Source organism: Trachypithecus francoisi, unplaced genomic scaffold (genome assembly GCF_009764315.1).
Source record: "Trachypithecus francoisi isolate TF-2019V2 unplaced genomic scaffold, Tfra_2.0 Lachesis_group0, whole genome shotgun sequence".
Lineage (NCBI taxonomy): Eukaryota > Metazoa > Chordata > Mammalia > Primates > Cercopithecidae > Trachypithecus > Trachypithecus francoisi.
The window spans coordinates 141,491,727-141,516,187 of record NW_022681453.1 but is presented as its reverse complement, the minus strand read 5'-3'; the positions used below and the strand labels follow the sequence as shown (position 1 = coordinate 141,516,187).

Sequence of the window (24,461 nt, the reverse complement as noted above, 5' to 3'; positions counted from 1 at the left end):
GGATAACCCTGTGATGTGTTCTACACCAGCTCACAGAGGTCCGCATGTGCCAGCAGCAGTACCCTGATGGATATAACCTTTACTGGCTTCCTTCCTCAGTCTCTTACAACGCTTCCTGGACCACCTCCCAACACTCAGCAGTGCAGTTAGTGTCAGTGTGAAGCGTATTCAAGTCCATTCATGGTTTTGAATGGGTGGATGTTATGCTGCTGCCAGGATGGGGCCAGGGCGAGAGGAGAGAGGCATCCTCCGTGCTGATCCTGCTCTCGTCTGAGCTAGACCCTGGGTGCTTCCTGAGGTTCTGCATCCTGGGCATCTTGCCTGCTCACTCCAGACCCACCCTGACTTTCAGGAAATCAGAATATAAAACTCAGACAAGACAACCTATCCCAAGTAGATGTTTTCCAGAATGCACTCTATATTTCTTCACTGCTTTTTCATAGACAATCACCCTCTAAATGGAGGACCTTTTGGCTTCCAAATTCTGAGGTATTAGGATCATTCTACATGGTCAGTAAAGCACACATGTTGTTGTAGGCATTTAAGACAGCACGTCTACTTTAAGATGATGGCAAAAAACCCAAAAGGCAACCTGTAAAGCATAGCCTATCTTGGCAGAAGCCTTCTAGGTGAAAAATAAAACCCCTAGTTCAAAGAGGCTGCCTGGCCTGCCGAGCTCAGCCTGGAGTTTATTAGCACAGTTAATATCGCATGCAAATAGATTTCCCTGCTTCGGTCATGCCAGTCCATTAATTCAGCCCCTTGTCTGCTACATCTTTATCCTTGGCAGGTTAATCCTGCCAAATGCCTTTGCTGTAGCACCTGTCACGCTGTGCCTATGTCCAACAATGCAATTCTGCTAATCCTGTTGTATCAGCTTTGTGGCCCTGTCTGGACAATCCAATGGTGGAAAAAGCGCATATAAGGTTTTTGCCAAGATCTTTCTCCTACTCTGGCACCTACTCCTCCTTTTTAAAAAAATGATTTCAATTACATGGTTTGAAAGTCAACCACAGTGCTGGATGCCAGCCAGTGGCCATGTCTTTCGGACAAGGATGTCATGGCGCTGCTCAGCATGCCTCCAAAGTGTTTCTGGCAGCCCCACCCAGTGTCAGCTGAATATGCTAAGTGAAAAGGGTTAAAACAGGAAGATCAGCGAAACATCTCTTTTCCATGGCTAGAAAATCCTGTCCTGTCCTGACACCAAATAGGTTTAACGTTCCACCCTCACAGTTACCATAAAGGATGAGAAGGGCTTGAGGATGGAAAGCATGCCTGTCACTTGTTGTCTTTGGTGCTGTCCTCTTTAAGGCTTAGTGGAATCATTAACATGAATTATTAGATGAGGCGCATCCCTTCCTGCAGTTGCCTTTGTCAGGTATTCACCTGACAAAGGGAGGAGCTGAATCTCCAGGCCCCACAGTGTATTGCTCTTCTAGTTCGTGTCCCCGTGCGGGTAAGAGCCTGGGAGCTGGACCACTTCTACCTCTGTGACATCAAGCAGGTTGCTTAACCTCTCTGGCCTCATTTTGCTCATCTGTAAAACAGGCATAACCACAGCACTGGCCACACAGGACTGCTGTAAGGATTCTGTGTTAATACATGTCAATCACTCAGAACAGTGCTGGTACACATATAGCAGGCAGTGGGTACATGTAAGCTGATATTAGCACAGACTGAGAAATTTGTCAAAACTCACTGCCATTTGCGTAGTACATATGCAGAGTGCATCGTATTTCACATGGGCATATCTTTTAGGGTCTTCAGATATGAACTGTACTCTCTTGCCTGCGAATTACAGAAATCTGGCTGTGAGGACCCCTATCTAGTCTCCATGCCTCCCGCTGGTCTCTGTGTTACCCTGGTAGCCTTTGGTGGATGTGAGGAAGCATTCTGGGGGTATGAGCACTGGGACTGTGATTAGGTTCCCCAGGCCTGCTGCTATATTTGACTTTGGGCAAGTTACTTGACCTGTGAGACTCTTACAATCCCCACATTAGCAATGGCGAGATTTGGTTTTACACAGCAGGGTTATTGTGAGGATTAAATAAAGTACATGTGAGGTGCATGGCATGCCGTTGGGAACACCATAAGTGCCCCATAAGTAATGGCCATTATGGCTATGGAGCCCCTGCAAAGCACCTGGGTTTCCCTCTCCAATTCTCCATCCATCTCTCTCCTCATCACCCCATAGCTTTTATGTAGATGTTGTGAGAGTTATGTGGGACTGGGGAGGGAAAGCTGCCAGCATGGGGCCCGGTTTCCCACGCAGACTCTAGGGATGAGGCGGTGCTCCCTGCTGTTAAACCACAGTTCACCCTGGCTGATTTCTTGCTCTAAATAGCCTTCAGCTCCATACAGTCCTTTTTGTGTTACTCTAGTCTAATCCTTGCTAAGACTTATGAGTAGTTTTAAATGATGGTGTGCATGTATAGATATGAAAGCCCCATGTTTGGACAGAGCTCAATGTGCATCCTAACGTGAGTGCCTAGGCATCATTATGGTAACTGTGAGGGCAGGACATTAAACCTATTTGGTGTCAGGACAGGATTTTTGCCCTCCGTGTTAAAAGTGTTTTGCTACACAAAAGAGCTATACGCTTCTTGCCAACCCAGCCACTGAACACTGCCTTTTCCCTCCTGCTATTCCCAGGTGCTGCTGGAACGTCTAACAAATAAACTCTTATCGTTAGTTGAGCACTTACTATGTTCCTCTTACCAGCCTGGACGCTTCACATTCACTATCTTCTTCTTCTTTTTTTTTTTTTGAGATGGAGTCTCGCTGTGTTGCCCAGGCTGGAGTGCAGTGGTGCGATCTTGGCTCACTGCAAGCTCCGCATCCTGGGTTCATGCCATTCTCTTGCCTTAGTCTCCTGAGTAGCTGGGACTACAGGTGCCCACCACCACATCCAGCTAATTTTTGGTATTTTTAGTAGAGACAGGGTTTCGCCATGTTAGCCAGGACAGTCTCAATCTCCTGACCTCGTGATCCACCCACCTTGGCCTCCCAAAGTGCTGGAATTACAGGCGTGAACCACCGTGCGCGGCCCATTATCTTCTTTAATTGAGATAATACTGCTTTACCAATTTCCCACTTAAGGAAATGGAAGCTTGGAAATGACAATTAGCTTACCCAAAGTCATAGCTACCAAGTGGCCATAGAGACCAGGAACTTTCCAGGCTACACACCACATCTTTGGTGTGATGCCATTTCAGTTGCTGGGCATCAGAGTCGAGGGTGGATCTCCTGAATTACCAACTCTCCTTGTCATTAATTTTTTCCAAGGTATAGCTGTGCCACATGCAATATTTTCCTCCTCCTTTAATTATTTTGATTAATCCCGTACTCAGGTTTTAATTTTTCTCCTGGGGGGAGGATATGGCAATAAACAAGACTTCTTTTCTGTAAAAATTAGGAAATTCCAGCATCTTAGCACATTTCATTCAGTGTGCTAAGAGTACTCCCTTGCCTGCCAATTATAGAATTAGCAGAAAGGACCCCTATCTAGTCTTCATACCTCCCACTGGTCTATACATCTCAATTCTAATCCTATACATCTGAATTCTGTTGCACTGATCTTAATCTACTTTTCATTCACCAATCTCTTGAATAGAATCAGTTTGCTAATTAAAACATGATGGAATCAAGCTATTTGCAAAATTAGGAGTTCTGACCCTCTGGCCTCTGTGGTCCAGGTGATGTCCTCTGAGACATACGTATGTGTTGCCTTGGCGAGAATTCATGCTGAGAAGACAGTCCATTCATCTTAGGTCTTGCTTAACTAGCAGAATGTAAACATCTCTGAACTTTGCTTACTGGATAAAAGGCAGCATTAGCTTCTCATTAGCTTCCCATTGCATTTCCTCCTGCAGGATCAATCACATATCCAGCCCAGACACGTGGCCCCTGCTTGTAATTAATCTTGGAAAGGCGTATCTCTTCTGTGGATGGATTGCTGTATTTGAGCGTGGCTTTCAGAGGGGAGAGGTGGGAGAAATAAAGGCTGGAAGCAGAATAATAAGCACCAGTGTTTGCGAAGTCTGCTCTGTGCCCTGTGCTGCAGGAAGCTTTTTTTAGTGGTTGATTCACTGTCAGAAAATTTGCTTTTGCCTGAACGCGACTTAGCATCAGGGAGGGAATTTATGATTTCTTCTTTTCCACAGTGTGAATTTCATGCCTTAGGTAGTCGCGTCTTTTTTTTTTTTGTGCCAAATTGAAGTTGTCTAAATCCTATCTTTCGGGTGGTTCTCGAGTTATACTCCATACTTTCAACCTGTCTGAGGGGTGGAAGTGCTTGGGTTCCTCTCTTCACAAGGATTTAACTGTGATACTTTCATACAACTGAAAGAGACCTTCTTTTGACCTTGTTCTCAGAACTCTGCTTTTCTAATTCTTATTTGAATTTTAAATGCTTTAAGGTGGCTGGATTCTTTTCTTTTTCTAAAATTGTGGTCATCTCAGTTACCAGGCTGGTAGAGGGCAGGTGGGAAGGCAGTAATAACAAGGAAGTGACGATCCCATGAATATTGATCATCAGAGATGGCTAGGACTTGAGGCACTAAGGATTGTCAGCTCCTTGCCTTTACTGAATAGTATTTGTTGCTATTTTGGAAACCAAGCAAATTGCAGAAAAACTTTTACAGAAACTCAATTTACATGAAATCCACCTAAGGAGTCACATCCCCAAAAGCTCTAGGAGGACCGTGTGAAAAGGCTAGTTTCTTTGCTGCCCCGAATATCACGTGTGAGACACACTTCATTTAAGGGTCATGCCCATTGTGTAAAAGGAGGTGCATCTGCATTATCTCCGAAAAGGGATTTCTTCTGACAAAGCATTTCCCTCCCCCGCAAGCCTCGAAAGACATATAGGCAACACGAGGATTAAGATATACTGACAATGGGAGGATTATTTCCTTACCTGGCATATGACAAATGCCTATTAATAAGTGAACAAGACAGTCCTGTCTCCATTTTCTCTCAAACACCCTGACCTTGTGGTCAGTACTCATGGGGTTACTGACCTCACTTATCCTGCTGCCTGCCCAGGACCCTGGGGGCAAACCATCCCGGCAAACCTGAGACTGCCCACCCAGACAGAGGGGGCTCTGAAGGGGGCCCTTGGGCTCTGTCCACAGGAGCAGGTAAGCTGTTCTCACTTCCTCCTGCATGCCCGCCTGTTTTGCCTCAGCTCTCGCATTTCTGTTGCGAGAACTCAAAATGCTTGCTTGTCAGACAAAATGTGTTTTTGGAAAGTATATTTGTTTGAAAACTTGACTGGCATTGAGACCTCAAAGGCCTGGCTGGGCATTTCTGGTTAGCAGCAGAGACCTAATTTTTCTTTTTGAAAGTCCTCCTTCCTCCCCACAACTCCTGGCCTTGGAGCTCTGTGAAATTTCGTAGGCTGCTTCCCCTTCCATCATGATTGTAAGTTTCCTGAGGCCTCCCCAGCCATGCTTCCTATACAGACTGTGGGACTGTGAGCCAATTAAACCTCTTTTCTTTATAAATTACCCAGACTCATGTAGTTCTTTATAGCAGAGCAAGAACAGGACTAAAACAATATGTTTGTATTCTCTTCTCTCCAGTAGTTCTCCCAAGAAATTCGCTCTTAAAAAAATGCAGCAGCTAATAGAGTTTTGGAGGAAGAAAACCCTTTAATGAAACATGGTTTCATAGAGTAGCAGTAAGGGGAAGTTCTGCTTCTGAACAAAATGAGTTATCTCAACACCACCACAAAATACTCAGGGAAAGGTAACCAAGAACAGGCTTCTGAGAATGAATGAGTCACCCTCTCTTACACTCTGCAGCCTGAGCTGGGAGACACTGGCACACACATGCTGACACCGGCAATGACTCACTTCAGTCTCACCTCCAGACCTGTCAGATTTCCTGGCCATTATTTAGAGAAATCACTAGCAAAATTGAAGGACAACTCACAAATCCAAATCACCCTGTAGTTCTTAACCAACTTCTGGGGGCTGGGAGCAGTTGCCTCATGGGGGGTCCTCTCCCCAGACTCTAGGCCGAGGCACAGAGGTTGACATTGACTCTTCCAGAATGTCATTATTGGAGCAGCTCAAAGATCCACCTCTGTTCGCCCCTGAGGGAGACACAGGTGAGCTGGAGCTGGTGAATTCTGGAACTCTGGCTCTTTGTACCGTACCTCAAAAGAGCTTCCAGTCCTGGGGGTAGGGGGCAGCTTTCCTGCAAATGGATGTGCTCACATGCCTGGGGAACGGGTTTATTCAGATGCACAAACAGGAAGAACAGGAAAGTGGGAGAGACCAAGGCAGGGAACAGAATTCAAGGGGTCCATGCAGCTTCCTTGGTAATGTTTTTTTAAAAATTATTTGTGCAATTATTTACTGACATTACTGAATGAGGAATGGGCAGACAAATATCCCTGAGACTTTGCTCAAAGTAAAACACTTCCATAACACTAGGTATTAATATTTTACTGTTAACACTGAAAGACCATATTGTGAGACAGTGTCTGAAGCACAGACAAGAGCAAGGACCCCTTCCCCATGGGAATTGAATCCCAGGGAGGGTGGAGAGAGGCAGGGACATGAGTCGTGTCTCCATGCCCCAGAGCTGACCACTCCCCTGACTTTGCTGTGTTCTACAGCCTTGTAACACTGGCCAGTGCTCACTCTGGGCTTGTTTTCTTATTGCTGAGATGGTAATAACAATACCCTTGAGCCTCAAAAGCAGACCATCACGTGCCCAAGGCCATGGCTGTAGCAACTCAGAACCCGATCATATGGCACAGAAAAAACCTACGTACTGATCTGTTGGTGCTGCTGAGCCTCTCCATCCTTGTTCTGGACACAAACTGAGAAGTCCAAACTCATCCTTCACTCTGCAAGAGATTTTCAGGAATCAGTCACCCTCTAGTCACCTTAACTTCAAGGCAAGCCTTTTCAGACTCAGTAAAAGCAACCTTGGGACTTATCTGAACTTCCTGGGGGCCATGAAAGATGGTCCACTATATAATGGACCTGCCATCTTAACCCTGGGCTAAAAAAACTGTGGGTGGGGGTGGGTGGTTGAGGGGAGGGAGGGAGGGTGTGGCAGGTGAAGAGTCCTGCCTGCCTGGGCGCTCAGTGCTGGATTTCTCCCTGCACTTGCACATTCTTTAACAAAGTGGCAGGGCACAGCTAACATTATCATGCACCCTCAAGTGCCTCTTAGCTCATTTCACACGATGCTTCTAGTGACATGCTTTTATGAATCTTCGAAGCACAGGTGGTGAGAGGATGAAGAGTTTCCTGTTTTAGGGCTGGGTGCTCTCAGACTGTGTGTATTTGTGACACCATCCTTTCCTCCCCCCTTCTCCCTCCCATTCTACATCACTAGAAAGAAAAAAAAAAAAGGATGGGATACTTTTTAAGACAAGCAGCAAGCCCACAACTTAGCTGATGTCATTCCTTTGTTCCCTACTCCTGGGGGCTAAGGCAATAGCTACAGACCTGGGGGCAGGAGAAGGGGGACTTTCAAGTGAAGCTGAAGAGAAAGGGGTGAAATGAGAAAATCTTTAGCAAAGCCCATCTTCTCAGCTGACGATATGGTTTCACTTCAGTTCTCCTTGTCCTTCAGAGGCAACAAAATGGGATGTGACAAGATGGGAAACAGGTCACGGTTTTGTCCCCATCTTGCAGATGGGGGAAACTGAGGCAGTGGAGCTTAAAGCAGCCAGTTAACCTTTATGAAACCACAGGTTTGTAGGGGCCATACATATTTAGCAAACATCTTTAGCTTTCCTTTGAAACTAATGCTTTTAATTTTCTTGACCCCTATAATGGGTCCAGACCAGCAAAGTGAAGATGAGCAAGTCAGCTCCTCCATGACATTGATTCAAACTAAGTTGGCAGGGGCGTTAAGATGAGCACACTGCACTCTAGGAGGTCTGAAAGGGGCTCTTGCAGGTACACTCTGGGTATGTGGGATAGAAGGAGAAAGCTCAGCAACACACACCTAATGATTAGATGACAGTTTCTCCATCTGTAAAATGGGATGACATCCTCCTTGGCTGGTAGAGGGAATAAAAGATAATCCTTGGGCTCAATCAACAGTCACAGTAATTGGCAGCTCACTAACAGGTGTCTCTAATACCACAAAAATAAGCCCAGACTCCAAAGTGGGGAGTTCCCATCGCCAGCTCTGTCCTGAAGGAGTGGCACACACTTGGCACATTCATTCTAAATTACGCCCCTGGCCTCAGGGTCCATTATGTCAAAGGATAATGTATTTGTGGCACCCACTATGTCCTTGGAAGAGGTTTTCTCCAGGATGTGGAAGAAAAATTTAAAAGGATCAAAATAGAGGTATCAGTTGATTCATAGCCAAGATAGGGTATACAGTATTTAGGTAGTTGTAGTAAAAGCAAAGAAAAATAATGGAGAGAGGAAACATCACACAACTCACATTGGTAGAAGACCTGGAGAGCAATACTGAAAAACATTTTGATGCCCATTAGGTAACTGTGCCCACTCTGTCCCTGGCAGTTAAGTGCCTATCTCTGGTCTCTGACACATGGTGATCCTATATCATCTCCACTGAAATCAGACAGCCTATCTCAATGGCAGCACCCCCACAAATGTGCCCAGCCTACGGAGCTCAACCACCACAGTGATCTCCCAGGCCAATGGGGCTCCATCAGTGACAGGCTGCTCAAGGCCTTACTGAAGGGAGTATCCTCTGAGCCTACTCCAGGGACAGAGTGTGAATGTGGGTGTGCAGGGAGCACATGATAAATTGATTCTCACATCCCAGCCTTCTAAGCCTTTGATTCCATCCTCTTACATGATGCCAAGGAAGTTTTGGAAACCACATGGAATGTAGAACCATTGAATCTCACTTTCAGCTAACCAACCAAACTATCTCTTGGAGCCACTTCCAGCTGCTCAGCTGACACATACAATTCAGGATCTCTCAACTCCATCTTTGGTCCAACATCCTCATAATCCATTCCTATGCACATTCTTCATGTTTTCACCAACACAAATTAGCAAAATCTTGCAATCCTTTTGTAGGGATGCCCATCTTGCCCTGGGAAGCAGACAATCCCCTGCCTCCCATTTGGTGGAGGGTCTAGACTGAGGCAGGGCTCCTGGGCTGCAACCCTCCTGCTCCTCTAGTGACCGCTGGTGTTTCTGCCTGCAGAAATGGTTCTTCAGGAAGCAAAACTTGCTGACAGAGACACTCTGCTCTATTTTGGTGTTTTGTCAGAGATTTTACTTTGATTTAGAAACTGAAGAATCCCTCTGATCCTGAGAAGGTCCCAGAGGAAAGAACCTGAGGAGATACCCTGCAGCTTTCTGGCCTGACAAAGCTGCTTTTCTGAATTAGTCTTTCCAGGACGGGGCTGAAGACTCAATATTCACCTCCCTGGCACCTTAAACTCCCACCTTTATACTCCCTCGAAATGCAAGAAGACTTGAATTGTTATCAGAGACAGACTAGAAAAAAGCAGCAGTAACTGAGTTCAGGGCAGCTGAGGAGGGCTAGAGATACCTGGCTTCGCTGGAATCTTCTGCAACCCCTCGGTTGCAACAGCATCTTTCACCAAGCCTGACTCTGCCTGGTGCTCCACATACCCCCCTCCCCAAGCCTTGCAGCAACCCTGAAAGGTGGACATCATTGCCCCCACTTAATGGGTGAGGAAATGGAGACTCGGCCTCACTCACATGCTTCCCCTGCCTCCACCATTCTCCCAGTGATAGTGATGACAAGCCCGGGAGGCTGGTGCTCATCCCCCAGATGCCAAGACAACAGTGTGCCTCTGGATCATGATGGCGGGGAGTGGCTATGGGCCTCTGGGTCAGTCACGGGCATTTGGCTTGTGCTTGAGCCATAGTCCTCCTGTCCCCAGGTGTCTTCAGGGAGTGTGGTCCTTCCTTTCCTCACAGGCAGGCAGGCTGCCTACTCTCCACTGCTTTTCCAAATGCCCCTGATGAAGATGGGAGACCGATTCATGCCATTCCATTTTATTCATGCCATTCCATTTATTCATGTCATTCCATTTTATTCATGTTTTAGAGGCACCTCTTTGAAACTTTAGTTTTGAAAAGCCTGGAACTGGCAGCAAAATGGACATTCCTGGTTATCCAGGAAGGTGAAAACTCACACGGCCTATGAAACGTACATGAGAAAATGTATGATTCCTTCAATGCAAAGTGATCCTCTGCCAAGTGGACTCAGTTCTCAGAAATCATGTTTTATGCTTTGAGACGAATCACTGACCGGAATGTGCAAGGTTAAAAAAATTTAAAACAGGATTCAGCATCAGTGTACAAGTATAACCAGAAGGTTGTTTTATCAACCTTTTTTTCTTTTTTTTTTTAAGCAAGTAAGCTCAATTCCTGAGTTACTGTTGGAAGCTTTCCAAAAGATAAGGCTTCAGTGAGAGAGCTGGACTTTGGGTCAGACAGACCCATCAGTCTGCCTTGCTCTGGCGTCCCTAGCCATGCAGGGTCTTGAGCAAGCCAGTGAGCTCAGTTTCCTTTGGGTGAGCTAGGGACAGCAACCCCTTCAGAAGGTTTTTCTGCAGATGAGGTGGGGGAGAGGGAACGAGCATAGGGTACATAGGAGAACAGAGGAGCCCAACACACCTTAGTTTTATTCCCCTTGCTCTTGGGACTTCCATTTCTGGAAGATAATTTTTCCACACCTCCCAAGAATTTATTTGATTCAACATCTAAAAAGGCTGGGTTTGATACTACAAAATTTGGTAAGCAGTGATTCCAAAAAGCAAACCAACAAGAAACATGTAACACCAAAGCTGAGTCAATGGGCTGGTCACTGTGACTGTGAAGGGAATACCAATGTAACTCACTAGACTTTGAATACAGAGAGATGTTGTTCACAATGATTACCAGACAGAAGTGTTCCCTGTTACCTACACAACCATAAAATTAGTCAGCAATTTCCAGTTAAAGCTCCTATTCCAGGCAGTAAGAGAATAAGGGAAAACCAAATCCTCCCAATCAAGCTTAAGAACAGGATAAGAGAAATAAGTACATTGCACATGCCAGTTGTGAGGAAGGTGAGGATTTAAATCCCTGGGTGATAGAATTCTGTTGGCGCTTCAGTTTTTATCCTGCTCTTCAAAATTACCCCACACTGGGAGTTCAGAATGCAAAATTGCAAAGGCAGTGATGTACGGGGAAATGAGATAACAAGGCTCAGCCTGTGGGTTTTGCAGCGTCGGGTTTGTGTCAGGATGGAACTGACTGGGAAGTATGACTATTGAGAGACTTGCTGCAAACTTTCCAGTTGAACCAAAGACTTAGACCCCAGCAATGCAGCCGGCCCCTTCCACTGAAGTAGAAGCTGCCTGGCAAACATTTAAACGCGAAGAAATCCTTCTCCTAGTGGACCCAGCTTGTAGAAATCATGTTTTCTGCTTTGAGCCTAATTAACAACAAAGGGTCATCTTCTCTGGGCATCCTGATTTTGTTTTTGGTTCACTTTCAATTTCCATCATTATGAATCAAATTAGTAAGAAGGGGATTATGAACCAATCTTCCCCATCCCTCCCCTCCACACACAGATAGCCCCTCACCCCCCATTTCTTAGGCCTTGCTGCGAGGATGAAATCTACGAGCGTAAGTGCCATTAACTGACATTCATCAAAACACTCTCCATTGTTCGCAGACATGAGCGGCCGAGAGGTGGAAATTACTTGGCATTTCATTTTAATCTGTATTGAAGACTTGCCTGACAAAACATATTAAGTGTAAGAATTGCCAGCTTGGGAATGAAGCTATGTTTATGGCTTGCCCCGTCTTTCTCTTTCCTAAAGGAAAGGAAATGACACTTCCCCTCTCTTTTCCAACCTTCTGCAGCTTACCACCCCACCCCCACCATCCCTGAAACCTTAACATTTAATTTTCCTTCCTGAGTGAAGCTTTTGTTAGAGGTGTCTATAAAATTATAATAAACATCTTGTGCCTCTGCACTGGCATCTGAGATTAAAAAAACAAAACCCAACAAACTCTGCCTTTAATAGGGTGTTATCAGCAGCATTTCCCTGGGGGAGGTGTGTCCTGGCCATCTAACTGCAGGCCACGCGAGCTGTGTGCTTCTCTGGAGAGAGACTGTCACCAAACGCTTCTGACAAAGAATGGATGCCATGCTAATGGATGCGCATAATTACCAAGGGACAATGATTCTCCCTGCTGAATTTTGACAGTCATGGAGTGCAATTGTGTATATATCATGCTTGCCACTACAGTTCATTTTCTTTGGAATCTCAAGTTTTTACTTTTATCTTTGAAGTTACTTTCACATTGTGCTAAAAAAAAAAAAAAAGGCTCTTGCAGATGGAAGATTATTTATTTTCTCCTCCTCATTTGGGTCTGTCTGTCTCTGGATTAGGAGGCTGCTCTTGGGGTAAGGCACCATGTGAGTGGTCCACACTTTCTAGACCATAGCTGGCCGCATTTAGGATTCAGAAGAAGGAAAAATGGTGGTGGACCCATGGGGTAGAGGTGGGAGGGCTATTAAGGTCACCAGGGAATAACAGGGACACTCAGGTTTTGCCAGTTTTATGCTTGCTTTGCTTAGGAACCTTACGATGTTGCAGCCTGGTGCTGCTCAGGTGTGGGAAGGGTAGAGAAATCCTGGTCCATGTGTTGTATTGTACTGTGATAAAATCTGTGCACTGTACCACTCAAGGGACCTCCTTTTTGAACTTTTCCTTCCAGAGGTTAAAGGGCTACAAATCCCTGAAGGCAGGAATTTTGACCTTCTGGCCATGCTTTGTTACCTTGGTGAGAGTTATGTGGGCCCCAGTCCCTCCAGGGAGGCCTCTGTTGTCCCTCATGGGCCACCTCAGCTGAAAATGCAAAAAAATGTGTTCATTTCAGCTCTACTATTGGGCATCTGCCATTTACAGGAGTTCTGGAATCAGAAGATAGCAGAGGAAAGGAGAGCGGTGCCCTGTGTTCCCCTCAAAGCAAGGTGGGGGCATCAAAGCCCTCCAACCAGTGCTTCCCTGGCCTGGGGCTGCCCACATAGCCCATGGATTGCAGGACAGGGTGAAGGTCAAAGAGAATCTGAGCTTTGTGCTATGGCAGGACTAAGGAAGCCCTTTTCAAACTATGGAGAAGCACCACATGTAAGTGAGGTTGACCTGGCTGGATGCGGTGGTTCTGTCCTACCAAAGGCATGAGAACTGCCTTGCTCTCTCACTCCCCAAATGAGTGCCTTAGGTTAAGTTTTGGTGACAGTACATGTCTTTTATTGGACAATGTGTATGTTCTTTTATGTACTATACAATATAAAATTGCTCACAGCTAAATTCATAATACAACTATCTCTGGCATCAGCCTGAGGAAAAGAATTCATTTCAATGGCTTAGAGAATTGTTACCAATTAACTCCTGAACAGATACAGCTGTTCCTTCCTCTCATGCCCAACCCAAGCTAGCTAGATGCATTCCAAAATTCAAACCTTAGCCCAAAGATGTGACCTTTTGAAAAGATGTGGGAAAAATAATGCCTACAACCTACACTGTTTAAGGTTATAATTTCAGTCTGTTACCTTTTCATTTTGAAAGATAAATAATATATGAGAGACTTGCATATGGCCCGATTTTAGGGGCAGATGTAATTGAAATGGTAATTACTAAGAGTTACAAAAATCATTGAGTTAACTACATAGTATAGTCACATCATGTCTAGAAAGTATAAGCAAGATGTTATCTAATCTAAATTTGTGGTACCATAGCTCTGATTTTTTTCCACATAAAGATTAGGTTAAACAAATCATGCTCTATTCGCTTCCCCCTGAATGAACTAAAAGTCTTTTTCTTTAGTAAGTAAGTTCTCAGATTATCGAACGGGATCATTCAGTTCCTTGACCCCCAGGTTATGCCTGTGAGAGGTACACACCCTGTCTTGTCTCCAAGTAACTTAGCATTTCCTAAAGAGCTCCTGGGGTCTAGCTGGCATCTCCCCCAATACTTACCCTGGATCCAGCCCAAGGGAAAAGAGGGAACAGACGAGCAGCTTGTGCAGAGGAGTACCAGAGCAAAACCCATAATTAGAGAGGGCTTCCTCTCTGAGAGGACAGACTGGGAAGCCAGGGTCTGTGCCGTAAGCATTTCCTGCTATCTTCCATGTTAACCCATTTGATTTTCACCATAATGCTTATCTCCATTGGGAACTATGAACTTCCTGTATTTATATCCTAGTCTATCACATGATTCCCACTGGAATATAAACTCCATTGAGGGTAGGGATCTCATCTGACCTGTTCATCTGTACGTCTAATGCCAAGAACAGTGCCTGGCACATAGCAGATGCTCAATAAATGCTTTTTGAATAAATAAAAGACTGAGAAGCAATATATTTGTTCCAAAGAGCTGCTCACTCTTCCCTTGGTCTTTGCACAAAGCAGAGGAGAGGGGAAGCAGTTGAGAAGGCATGGAAGCTGAAGACAGCAGGTAAGAACTTAAGCTCAGAACGATGACTTAGGTTCAAGCCATAATGAAATAAGAGTTGCAAATAAAAAGGATGCACAAAGCATTATGGTGAGAAGTCCAAAGAACTTGACATCACAGCCCTGCGGTGACTGCTATAATGTTTCTGGCCTGCATTTTTGAGATTGGCAAAAACTGCAGAAAGATGAGAATGGAGGAACAAAAGGGAAGACCTGCAGAAAGGAATGAAGTTGGACACTAAACAAAGAGGTTGCACACAGAGGCCAAGAAGAACTGTTTGATACTATCCAGAATTTATAATGTGCAGATGCCTGTGGATGTGGGTGATAATAGACCATGTCAGTGAAAAACCTGTGGCCCTGGGACACTTAGATATGAAACTCTTACGTCCTGAGAACAAGAAACAGGTCTTTGACTATTTCCTCTTCCAAATCCAACCACGTGTAAACATAAGCTCTTACATACATACACAGTTCCCACAAAAACCTTCCCTAACCTAATCCATCTTTGAAAACATGGGTGTGGGGGCAAAACCTGACTTTAAGAAGGTCAGGTTATATACATTTAGCCCACTGGTCTGAATGTGAACTTCCCTTTTAAGCCTATTTTATGAACTCATTTCCATTGCGAGTGGTTTACTCATAATTCTCACCCTTCAATTTATCAGCCAACCTTTCTTTAAACAGTTAAAGTTGATATCAGTTTAAAAACTTTTCACAATAGCTAAAACTTGGAACCAACCCAAATGTCCATCAATGGTAGACTGGATTAAGAAAATGTGGCACATATGCACCATGGAATACTATGCAGCCATATAAAAGGATGAGTTCATGTCCTTTGCAGGGACATGGATGAAGCTGGAAACCATCATTCTCAGCAAACTATCACAAGGACAGAAAACCAAATACCGCATGTTCTCACTCATAGGTGGGAACTGAACAATGAGATCACTTGGACACAGGGTGGGAAACATCACACACTGGGGCCTGGGGGAGGGATAGCATTAGGAGAAATACCTAATGTAAATGATGAGTTGATGGGTGCAGCAAACCAACATGGCACATGTATACCTATGTATCAAACCTGCATGTTGTACACATGTACCCTAAAACTTAAAGTGTATATATATATATATACACATATATACACACACACATATATATATAAAACTTAACTTGCTATTAGTAATAGAAGACCATTTAGATAGCCCAAATACTTTTGCTAATGTTTGTGGCCTCTTCTTTTATGAGCTTTTATATTTCTAAAAGAGTGGAAAAAATAGGTTTCATGCTCAAATTATTGCTTTCCCATTTTGGAATGAGTCCCTGCATACTTTGTTAGGAAGTGCCTACTGTGTGCCAAGTGGTGATACACCAGAGAGCTGGGGCCACAGCCCTCGGCACATGAGCCTGGCCTGGCAAGGCTGCCAGCCACCCCCAGCCAAGAGCCACATCTGACCCAGCTATGCTTTGGGCTGACAGGCTCTGATGTTTGCTAACCACCTTCTACCTGATGGTCCTCTTAAGGATTTAGATTATTCAAAAGAAGATTGCGATTAATGACTGAAAATGTGTCTTCTATCTAATCATGAAGAAGTATCACAAAAACCCAAAGTAAGAGACATTCTTTGTTTTCTTAAAAAATGTCAATGTCATGAAAGACAAGAAAGGCTGAGGGACTGTTTCACATTACTGAAGATCAAAGAAACATAACCAAATGCAATGCACACTACTGGACTGAATCCTGGATCAAGGGAAAAAGAAATGTCTGTAAAGGATATTATCAGGACAAGTGGCAAAATGTGAATATGGATAGTGATATGTATCAATACAATACTAACACAAAAATTGTACCAATACAATATTTTATCAATGTTAAATTTCCTGAATTGCATAATTGTGCTTGGTTATGTTCTCAGGAAATACATAATGAAATATTTAAAGACAAACTAATTCCCAAATGGTTTAGGGGAGAATGTGCATATACGCACATGCACACATTTGTGTATTTGTGTGTGTGTGTGTGTGAGAGAGAGAGAAAGAAAAACAGAAAGGGAGACAGAGAACTTATAAAGTAATCAATCTGGGTCCAGAGTATATGAAATTCATTGTATTAGTCTTACAAGTCTTAAGTTTTACATTCTTTTTGTTTGGAGGGGAATAATTTTTTCATTTTCTTTTTTACTTACTATTTTGAAATATGTCATGATCTGTAAATACATGTTTTTTTTCATTTTTTTAATGGAGACAGAAAAAAGTAATATTTGAAGTAACTGATGTCACATTTAATGTCAATATCATGGTATTTCTTTGAACTCTAATATATGACCCCCCAGTAATTACTTCATGTACACAAAACATTAAATTGTTTCTTAATTTTTTTGTGTCTTGTTGAAAAGCTGCTTGATTTTTTTATTTTCATGAAAATGGGTAAAGCAGATGGTTTATACTTTTCTTCTAATAGTACAATGTGGCTGAAATCACATAATGCCCTTTGGCTTTTTAATTAAGTCAGAAAAATAAATTGCTACTAGTCAGAGCTTCTTCCATTTGGTGATTTTGAGGGATAGTGTGGCCAGAGGTCCCTGGGAAGCCGGATGATTTCTCATATATGTTCAGTTATCAAGGGGTATTCACTTTTTCAAGAAATATCAACACAAATGTTGCCTTAACACCAAAATATTCTTTCTTCCATTCAAATCGCAGATGATCAAAAGGATACAGCAAGAATATTTTGCTTGGCACGTGGCCTAAAAGTTCTAAATTTATGTATTCTATTTTTGCTTCTTTCTCAGATTGGATTAGTTACTAGGCAACTGAAGTATTTAATTTCATTTGCTAATAGTAGTTACATTTTAATAGAGGCAGACAGTGTATATGACCAATGCTGCCAATACAAGCTCAGCCCCAACACTCAGCCTCTGTAGGGACAGTAGTGCTCACTACTTCATTCTAATCTTAGACAAACACTACTACATTCCTATATTTTATTTATTTGACTAACATTTAAAGGAAAAGAGATGTCTCTTTTAGAATTATTTATAGAACAAAATATTTTAGTGATTTGTTTTTTCACTCAAAAAGCTATGTTTGTAACATCCTGAATCCTTCTAGACTTTTGGTTCAAGATGGCAGACCAAGTATAAATGTTTTCTTCCCTTTACCAAGAAATAAAATAAATCCTTAATAGCATTGAAAGGTGGGCCCTATTAGCACCCCGGGTACATTGATGAACTTCTAGAAGACAGAAAGCGGGTGGGGCAGGTTGATGGGAAAGTTACAATAGTGAACTGCTACCCTGCACAGGCTCAGCAGTAGGCTCAGCAGGGGTAAGAGAATCTTCACAATGGTAGACTGAAAAAACTCCAAATGTGGAGGAAGGGCAGTCTAAGTTAAAAGATAGTCTACACACAGGGACCAATCCTTCCTGCCCCTTCCCCAACTGTGTGGAAGACTGGAGGCAGTGTCTGTGACCAAGCTTGACCCAGCTTGACCCATAAGTGTAGCCCTTAAGGCTGGGAATTGGTCTAGAATGTGTAGGGACTGTTCTCCGGGATACCGTGTCTAGAACATCAGTCAGAGGGCACAAGGTACCTCAGTAGACAGCGTCAAGGATAAGGCGAGGAAAAGAGAAACATAACTCTGTTCAGAAGTGAGCTCTGGGAAACAGCTCCACAGGATGAAGCTTCCCTATAGCACCCCATGAGGGTCCCAGCAGTGGGCTGCTCACTTCTCAGGCACCCCAAAGGGAAACCAGCTACTGACACGTGGCTCATCCCTTCCCTCCAGAGGTGAGATCTGCAGTGGAAACCAAGGCTTATGACAGTGAGAAACACAAGACAATTACCAACACCAGTTCACACATTTCTGTATTTAAAATATGAATGGACAAGCAAGAATCATCAGATATTCGAGGAAATCATTTGCACAATAGAGACAGTTGAGGATAAATAGAACTAGACTCCAAAGCAGATAACAGAACTTATACACTACCCACACAGACTCACTCTCTCTCTTCAAAGTGCACTGGTAAAACAACAATAGGTTATTGTGGAAAAACAAAACAAAACAAAACAAAAAACAATCGGAGCGAGAAATCCTTGGAAGTTAAAAGCATATAAAAATGTGCTAAAGATTTTTGTCTTGGTGGGGGAGGGTAGATTACAAATTTTGATTGAAATTTGAAATTATAGTTTCCCATCAATGATAAGGATTAAACACTCTGCTTTAAATAACTGAAGAGTCAGTCGGGCGCAGTGGTTCAAGCCTGTAATCCCAGCACTTTGGGAGGCTGAGACAGTAGGATCACTTTGAGCCCAGGAGTTCAAGACCAGTCTGAGCAACACAGTGAGACCCTGTCTCTACAGAAAAAAAAAAAAAAAAAGATATAGTGGTGTGCACCTGTAGTCCTAGCTACTTGGGAGGTTGAGGCTGCAGTGAGCCATAATTGCACCACTGCACTCCAGCCTGGGTAACACAGCAAGACCCTGTCTCAATAAATAAATAAAATAAAAAATTTTAAAAATAACTGAAGAAGAATAGGATGGAGAACTTCCAAAGCACAGAAGGATGAAAAAGAAAACATTATGAATATAGCAATAAAGAAAAAAGAGGCAGGTAGAGAAACAAGAAGCATGTTAAGTAGAAAATGAATGACAGGGATAAGTCCAAATATACCAATATATATAATAAATACAGTTTAGAGTCTCCTGTTAACAGACTTTGAGATGGGGAATGTACAGAACCAAGCTGTTTGTTATTTTCAAAAGACTTAAAATGATATAGAATGACTGGAGATAAACCAACGAAAAAACCAACTAAATGTTGTCAAAAAGAAAGCAAAAAACACAGTACTAATGTCAGACAAAAATAGAATTTAAGGCCAAAAGTAAGAGAATATTTTATATGGATTAAAGATGCAATCTAGAAGATAATAGTAGCCACAAACCTTTCCCCACTGAACAACACAGCATGGAACTATGTAACAAGTGTTAGAAACGCAAGCAGAAACTGTTAACCCGTAATCATGGTGGGAAACTTTAGCACATCTTTCTTAGACATTGACAGACCAAGTAGACGAAAAAATAGGTAAGGGTATGGATGATTTGAATACACACTGAGCTAGATAATTTTCATATGCAAACTCAGTTTTCAACAAACATAAAATATATGTTTAAATTTCTATAGAACACTTAAAAAATCTGATTCGGTATTCAGCCAGAAATAAAATCTTAATAAAACGCTCAAAAGAGAAATACTACTGATCTCTTGGAGCTCTAACCCAAGAGTAATTTATAAAAGAAAATCAAAGCTGAAATTAGAGACCACATAGCAGTGAGTAATAATCAGAGCACTCAGCTCAAAATTTACAGGACGCATCAAAGACACAGTCAAAGTTTAAAATGCAAAATAAGAAAGATTGAAAATGTGCTTAACAATAAGATTCCTTTAAAAAAAAAGTAGAAGAAAGGGATTCAATAAAGAAAAAGTAGGATGATGAAATAGAAAACAAGTCGGTTTGATCATTAAAACCCAAAAGATGTTAAGTTCAACAAAAGACCAGTATGAAAAACAGTAAACAAAACTTAGGAATAATACAGAGGGTATAACTACAGACATGAATTTGATTTCAAATTATGAAAGAGTATATATGCAAATACCAGTACATTTAAAAGAATTTTGGAAGAATAAATGTGGAAATAAAAATTTTCTAGACATATATGAACTGCTAAAATGATTAAAAAAGAAGCAGAAAACCTGAAAAGATCAGAAACTATAGGGAAAAAAAGTTGAAAAGATAGTCAAAGATCCCACTCTCCCACCAGCTAGGTCCCAGGCCCAGATGGTTTTACTACTCACTACATTTTTTTTTTTTTTTTTACTTTTAACAACCTTTAAAGTGTAAAGTACATATTAATTCCTGTGCTAGACTGCATAGAACATAGAAAATATATAGAGCGTCTCAATTTATTCTACAAAGCTAGCATAACCTAGATACCAAAAGTGGATAGTATGGCACTAAAATAGCAACGTACAGACCAGAGTTCAACAACTCAAAATGCCTGCAAAAACCAGGCAAAGCATTTAATAGGAAGAAATTTAATATTTAAAAGGAAAGTTGATATTAATTTAATAGAGTGACCATAGGAAGAACATATGACCTATCTGAAAGAGGCTATTGGTTTGGTGTGCAGGAGGGGTTCTAAGCACAATCTTATTAATGCTTACATAAGCAAAATTCCTAATATAATTTCCTAACTCAAAATCAGTAGTGTCTTTAAAGAGTAACACAACACGATCTAGAAGAATTGATCCTAGGAATGCAAGGATAACTTACCATTAGAAGAATCCATTACTACGATTCAACTAATTAATAGAAAAACCACACAATCATCTTGATAAATTCAGTACCGACATTTGATAACTCAAAACATCAATTCCTGGCCGGGCGCGGTGGCTCACTCCTGTAATCCCAGCACTTTGGGAGGCCGAGACAGGCGGATCATGAGGTCAGGAGATCGAGACCATCCTGGCTAACACAGTGAAACCCTGTCTCTACTAAAAATACAAAAATTAGCTGGGCGCAGTAGCGGGCACCTGTCGTCCCAGCTACTCAGGAGGCTGAGGCAGGAGAATGGCGTGAACCTGGGAGGTGGAGCTTGCAGTGAGTGGAGATCGCGCCACTGCACTCCAGCCTGGGCGACGGAGCGAGACTCCGTCTCAAAAAAAAAAAAAAAAACATCAATTCCTACAGAAACCTATAAAGTAATCTATTTAACACTGAAATGCAAGAAGTAAGAGAGGGATAAATTGCCATCATTGTGATTACTTCCACATTACACCAGTGGTCTTGGGAAAGACAGTGACCAGAAAATGAAGTGAGGTACAAATATTGGAAAGAAAGAGAAAACACAGTACTTTTCAAGGTTTGTGATTATTATCCTCCAAAATCCAAGTTCATCCACTTGAAAGTGGTTAGAATGACTAAATGGTTTAGTAAGGTGCCTAGATATACCTGGATCTACATCTGGATTTTCACATTATCGAGATACGGATCTGAAAAGCGGAGAGAAGGAAAAAGTCTAGTGGGGGACCCTGGGCCCCAAAAAATGACAGTGATGACTTTACTGGCTTTTCTTTTTGCTTTATCTATTCCAGACCTGGAGGTGAAGAAGCCATCGACCCGGAAATGCAACACAGCACAGACAAAAAGGCTGAATAAAAGGTCCCCCCAAACTCGAAATTATCTCAATAGCCAAAGAACTAGGACAGGGGCATCATAAATGCTTATATTAGAAAAGAAGAAGAGTCCCAAATAATAATAATATAAACTCCTACCTCAAGAACCTAGAAAAAGAGCAAAATAAACTCAAAGCAAGCAAAGAAAGGAAATAGTAACAAGCAGAAACCAGTGAAATTGAAAATAGAAAAGTGCAGAAAATGAATGAAACAGAAATCTGGTTCTTAGAAAAGAAACAAAAAATTTGACAAATTTCTAGAAAGAGTGATAAAGCAAAAATGAAAGAAAACAAATGATCAATATCAAGAATTAAAACACAGGAGATTTTATGGACCCTATGAACACCAAAAGGATAGTAATTACTATGAACAACTCTACACACACAAATCTGATAACTTAGATAAAATGGACAATTACTCAAAAAACACCAAACTCACCCAACATGAAATAGATAATTGGAATGGTCCTTTAACTATTAGGGAAATTGAATTTGTATTATTTATTTATTTATTTATTTATTTTTTGAGACGGAGTCTCACTCTGTCACCCAGGCTGCAGTGCAGTGGTGCGATCTCTGCTCACTGCAAGCTCTGCCTCCTGGGTTCATGCCATTTTCCTGCCTCAGCTTCCTGAGTAGCTGGGACTACAGGCACCCGCCACCACGCCCAGCTATTTTTTTTTTTTTTTTTTGTATTTTTAGTAGAGACAGGGTTTCACTGTGTTAGCCAGGATGGTCTCGATTTCCTGACCTCATGATCCGCCCGTCTCGGCCTCCCAAGTGCCGGGATTACAGGCGTGAGCAACTGTGCCCACCCTGAATTTGTAATTTAAAATCTGAAATGGAAATCTCCTGGTTCAGATGTTTTCCTAGGAGAATTCTGCCAAAGAAGAATGAACCCCAGTTCAACACATTGCCTTCCAGTAAACAGAAGAGAAAGAAACAGTTCTCAACTTATGAAGACAATATTACTCTTCTATCAAAACCAGACAGGAAAACTACAGACCAAAATATGCCTCAGAAAAAATAGATACAAAACTCCTTAACAAAACATTAGGAAATAAAATTCAGCAGTATTAGGAAGTTAATTACACACCATGGCCAAATGGGGTTTATTCCAGGGAAGCAAGCTGGTTCAATATTCAAAACTCTATCAATGTAACAGGCTAAAGAAGAAAATTACATGATCCTATCAATTTATGCAGAAAAAATATTTGACAAAATTCAATACCTGTTCATGATAAAAACTCTAAGAAAAATATAGAGAACTTCTTCAACTTGATAAAAAGCACCTACCAAATATTCTACAATTAATATACTTCATGGTGAAAAACTGAATGCTTACCCCATAAAATGAGATAAGGCAAGGTTGACTGCTTTCACCTTTCCTATTCAACATAGTACTGGAAGTTCTAGCCAGTGTAATAAAGCAAGACAAAGAAATAAAAGGCATGAAGAACAAAAGGGAAGAAATAAAGTTGTCTGTATATCTAGGGAGCATGAAATTACGCAGAAAGCCCCAAGGAATCTAAAAGCAAAACAAAAAAACCCAGAAAACTCCTAGAATTCATATGGAAGTTCAGAGAGGTTACAGAATACAAGATAAACATAGTAAATATGTAAAAATCAATTGTATTTCTATATGCTAGCAATGAATATGTAAATGCCAAATTAAAAAATACCATTTATAATCCCTAAAAATAAAAAATACTTATATGTTGTGAAGATATGTATATATATGTGTATGTATGTACATCTCTGCCCTCCCAGTTCCTGGCATGGACCTCCTAAAAATCCTTGTAATTTCCTGAGCAACAGGGGTGCTAGGAGGATCTTTTGTTCTAATATTTGGTCTCTGTCCTAGTTCCTAAGACAGAGATCCTAGTATCTTATAGATAGGGGTACTAGGGGAATCTTCTGTTCCAAAATTTTTTCTTTGACTCAGGTTCCTAACACAGAACTTATAATCTCTTGGAAATTCCTGATAACAGATGCATCTTTTATTCTAACAAGGCGACTCTTGGTGGGCTCCTAGATGGGGACCGGTCACCAGAACCATAAACACAACCAAGCCATAATTATAAGCTAGGAGGTTTGGTTTTGTTTTGTTTTGTTTTTTTAAGACAGAGTCTTGCTTTGTCATCCAGGCTGGAGTGCAGTGGCACGATCTTGGCTCACTGCAACCTCTGACTCCCAGGTTCAGGCAATCCTCCTGCCTCAGGCCCCCTAGTAGCTGGGATTACAGGCACATGCCACCATGCCTGTCTAATTTAAGCTTGGAGCTTTTAGCCACCCCCACCAGTCTCCAGAAAGCAGAGAGGTGCTGGAGAGTTAAGAATTCATCATGCCTATGTGATGAAGCATCCATAAAAATCTCTGAACTATGGCATTCAGAGGCGTTCCAGGTTGGCAAACACATCTGTGTGTCAGGATGGCAGGGCACCCCAACTCCATGGAAAAGAAGTTCCTGTGCTCAGGACCCTTCCAGACCTCACCCTATGTACCCCTTCACCTGGTTGTCCATCTGTACCCTTTATTAATAAGCCAGTAAGTGTAAGTCAAGTGTTTCTCTGAGTTCTGTGAGCTACTCTAGCAAATTAATAGAGCCAATAAGAGGGTGTGGGAGCTGGGATTTAGAGCTGGTTAATCAGAAGTATAGATGACAACCTACTACCTGTGATTGGCATCTGAAGGTGGGGGAATCTTGCGGGACTGAGCCCTTCAATGGTGGGTTCTGATGTTATCTCCAGGTAGATAGTGTCACAATTGAATTGA

At 42.2% G+C, this 24,461-nt stretch overlaps 1 protein-coding gene across 1 annotated transcript in view; it reads right to left on the bottom strand.

The window, feature by feature from the left end:
* Positions 1 to 4,193: 4,193 nt before the first annotated feature.
* Positions 4,194 to 24,461, bottom strand: part of LOC117083983 — a 108,310-nt gene continuing 88,042 nt past the window's right edge. Inside the window, exon 3 of the mRNA XM_033212256.1 lies at positions 4,194 to 6,862. The gene's annotated coding sequence lies outside the window, so the exon portion shown is untranslated. The remainder of the gene's footprint in view (positions 6,863 to 24,461) is intronic.